The 4,024-nt window shown below is 40.7% G+C and overlaps 1 pseudogene across 1 annotated transcript; it reads right to left on the bottom strand.

Moving 5' to 3' along the window:
* Positions 1–1,036: 1,036 nt before the first annotated feature.
* Positions 1,037–2,922, bottom strand: LOC143891301 (oligopeptide transporter 5-like; annotated as a pseudogene). Its single transcript, XR_013255288.1, has 5 exons — positions 2,862–2,922; positions 2,332–2,768; positions 2,108–2,205; positions 1,457–2,032; positions 1,037–1,379 (listed from the first exon to the last, which is right to left on the bottom strand). The product of XR_013255288.1 is annotated as an oligopeptide transporter 5-like (transcript).
* Between the last annotated feature and the right edge of the window lie 1,102 nt (positions 2,923–4,024).

Here is a 4,024-nt window from a genome sequence, read left to right as displayed (position 1 = left end):
AACTGTGGAGGCAAAAAATGGACTAATTTGGGAAGGTTTATAGACATCCATTTTACCTCCACAAATCGTAGGGTTGGGATGATCCAATGGATCTGATTTTTTGTAGACACCCTATTTATGTGAGGGCCTTTAAAATGGATGGCTTGGATCACCCAAACAATGTGGGCCCCCACTGTATTTTAATCTAGTGTGTAGAGAACTCTCTACACATATGTGTAGAAACCGTTTTCTCACATTATATTAATATATACATTAAAAGGGTTGTCCATGGAGTGAGGGGGGGGGGGGGGGGGGCAAAATATGTCACTTCATTTTTGGAACCTCATTTCTTACTAGGACCACCCCCCATAGTGTAAAAAAAGTAGTCAAATTACACTAGTAGGGCTGTCCAGGGAAGATGAGGGGTGTGAACATAATATAACCCGAGCTCAGTAAGGCTTGCGAGCCTGACTGAGCCGAGCCTGGTTCGAGCCCGAGCCTCACTTGTGAGCTTAACGAGCCGAGCCGAGCCGAGCCAAGCTCGGCTCGGCTCGTTTACACCCCTAAATAGTAACATTTAAATCACTTGAAGCTCATATCCTATTTTTTTTGGTGTTACTGAAGAACTATTCTCCTCGCATGGGGGGTGCAACTCGGGTCGCTGGTTGAGGCCAACCGTAGCCCAACCCGAGATATAATTTCCACAACACGAACTCAACCGAACCCAAGTCTCGGGTCAAGAATTGTCAACCGTAACCCAACCTGCCTCTTAATTTGTCAACCCTAACCCAAACAATCAAACCTGTTTTTCCCAAATCGGGTGATTGAGCTGGGCTGTGTGTTAGCCAAGAGCAAAAATATAAAAAAATAACACTAAGATTTTGAAAATCACAATAAACTGAGGTTGGGTTCAGGTGGGGTCGGTTTGACCAAGGTGTCAACCCTAACCCAACCCAAAATTAAACCAGGTTAGCTTTTCCCAAAAAATTTGAGAAAACACCAACCTAACCTGAGCCGAAATAGGGTTGAGCCTGTCAGCCTGACCCAAGTTCCACCCTGATCGCATATGGGTTTACATGTGTTATACATCATTCCCTAATTCCTCTAGGTTTAATGACTTGTATAAGTTTCTTACCATATTTGCTGTAGCAAAGATTACAGAGTTAGGAATTGTGGAAATTAAGCCCATAGCGCAAGCCAGTAGTACTCCCCACGGAGGTAGCTGGAGTTCCTGTCCAAAGTAACAGCAACCGAAAATTGACAAAGCAATCGTGGAAACCAGGATTAAGTAGAACCACCATTGTGGAACAGGGTCGTAGCTTCTCATAAGCCTGTTATGAATATCACCTCCCGTATGAGATAGGCCTCGACAAGCTTCTTTCAACTGGCGCCAAAGTGTTCTAGAATAAAAAAGAATGACAACATATTATACAATCAGCTGATATGATAAAAAAACATGGGGAAGAAAGAGCTTTACCTCCCATAGAAGAGAGCAAAATGAGTCAGTGCGGAACTCATACTTGCGAATTTTAATCCATAACCATACGCAAAGAACATGCTGAGATTAATCTGTGAGTAATTATCATACCCTTGTCGATCAAAACTAAAGCTGTTCTTGTCTAAAATCCGTGAAATGTTATATCTTTGCCCCTTATCGTCGAATAGATGTGAACTGAAAATGGGGAATCGCCTGGCGTTGTATGAATTAGTCCAATAAGAAATGGGTGTTATTACGTAAAGTAATGGTAGAAATCCAACTAGATTGTTTATGATTGCATGAGGAGGGGTGGCTAAGGGGCTTCCTAGGAGGCCGGTAATGGCTGCCCAATCTGATGCAAATGAGCCAAGGCCAAGGCCGTGGTAACCAGAGCCACTTTGTTGGGCTGTGACCGAATTCTTCCATATTCAACAAATAAATGAGAGTGCAGTTATAGAAGGGAAGAAATAGTTTGGGATGACGTAATAAGCAAAGCTTGAGACGCAGACAATAAAAAGAAATTGAATTCTTGTAAGCTGTCCCTTAGACCTCACTTCCTGCTGCTCATGCAATGCCCTATAGAATCAAAATCAATCAATCAATTATGGGTGAACTACTGTAAAATAGAGAGAGATAGAGAAAGAAAGACACCTGAAGAAAGACACCGTAACCAGGTATGAAGGCCACCACATGTAAGGTGAGGCACCGACGTAATGCATAAGTACACCAGCAAATCCATATCCCACCAGCTATAATACATGCTCATCAAATAAATGTATTACTTTAACAAAAATGAAAACAAAATTACGGATGACAATTTTATTAGTTCCTGTTAAGGAGAAAGTTTCAAATCTATTTATTAATCCATGTTGTACCTCGGATGTATAAGTCAAGAGCATCACAACCAACATGTGCATTCTTCTATGATAAAAACTTCTTAACAGCACATAAATCCCCACTGCAAAAGGGGAAACTGCCGACCCTACAAAGATGGAAATCAAGACGTGCTCTTTTATGTTGAAAGGGCCCGGATTCAAGGAAAATGTCCATTTTGTCCCAATAATTCTTATGGGTCGAGCAGGTAATGTTTCAGCCATCAGTTTTCCTAAGGGGAGAGTTAAGATTTGGACGAATAAGGATGGAATAATAACTGGGTTTTGACGAAAATCGAAGAATCCATTCAATCAAGATAGTATAGCACAACTTGTGGCTCCTAAAATCCAGGTTCGGAAAGTTAAAGCTGGCAATGCCGGGTCATCGGTGCCTGGAACAGTAAGCCTTACTTCCTCGATTGGAGAATCATTAATTCCTTCTGCAAAAATAGAAACATTAAAAATTTACTATAGTATAACAATCTAGGTTTTATCAAAAATAAAATAATTATAACAAACTAGATTTAACCCACTGATCTGTCCTGCTATAACTGCATGAATTGAACTGCTACCCAAGAATAATGCAGATAGCATAGTTAACAGAAATAATTAGCAATGAAATGATTCACATTCAACAGCCATATGGGAGTTGAAGAGATAATTGATTAAGTAGGACCATTTGATCTCCCCTCTTTCTCTATCTCTCTCTAAGCACTGCCTTATATGGGGGTCGATTTTAGATATATGGGGTTCGATTTATCATTGTCATTTGCTTTTTTCTTTATCTTTTTTTTAATGACCACTGAGAGTAATTTTCTCTATTTACACCACTTTCTTCAAACGCAATTTGTTTATGCGCTAATGTGCTCTTGGAATCTAATAATTCTAAGGCGCACCAAAGACTAATTTCGGGGTCCTCATCTTGCATTGTCCTCTCTTTGCCCCACCAATACTCTACGAAAAGATAAAACAACATAAAAGAGAGACTCCACACATTCATCTTCAACCACTTTGAGTTAAAAAAACATAAAAAAGAGAGACCCCACACACTCGTCTTCCTCCACTTTAGTTTATGTAAACAATTATTTCCCTCAAAACATGGCATAAAACGAGATGACTTTATCAGTTTAAATAGACATTACACATACACGAAAAACCCAAACACAACCAACAAACCATGGCTGTTGAGAAATCACTCTCGCTCTCCCTCTTCGCTTTACTCTTCTACCTTGTGAAGATTTCTGGTACTTCAACAACGGCAAAATCAGTAGAAGCAGTGGCTCTCCTCATTTGGAAAGCCAGCCTCCTGAGCCAAGGTCCTCTCAATTCATGGTGGCTTCACAATGCAACCACTAAAAGCCCATGCTATTGGACGGGAATAGCATGCAACCCAGAAGGTAGTGTTACACAAATAAACCTAACAAAAGTAGGTTTGCAAGGTAAGCTCGATAACTTAAAATTCTCTTCCTTTCCAAACCTCCCCAGTCTCGATCTTAGCAACAACACACTCTTCGGAACTATTCCTTCCACAATAGGGAACTTGACCAATCTGGCCAAATTGCACCTCCACATTAATAAGCTCTCTGGCCTCATCCCTAGATAAATAGGAGACTCGAAAAAATATCGTTGATCTGTGGATGAACAATAACCTTCTTGATGGTTCCATTCCTTCCACGTTGGGAAACTTGACCATCCT

The sequence above is a fragment of the Tasmannia lanceolata genome, unplaced genomic scaffold (assembly GCF_043159265.1).
Source record: "Tasmannia lanceolata isolate RefF3 unplaced genomic scaffold, GAP_Taslan_0.1 ptg000013l, whole genome shotgun sequence".
NCBI lineage: Eukaryota > Viridiplantae > Streptophyta > Magnoliopsida > Canellales > Winteraceae > Tasmannia > Tasmannia lanceolata.
Note: the sequence above shows the minus strand (reverse complement) of the source record. Positions and strands in the feature narration are given on the sequence as shown.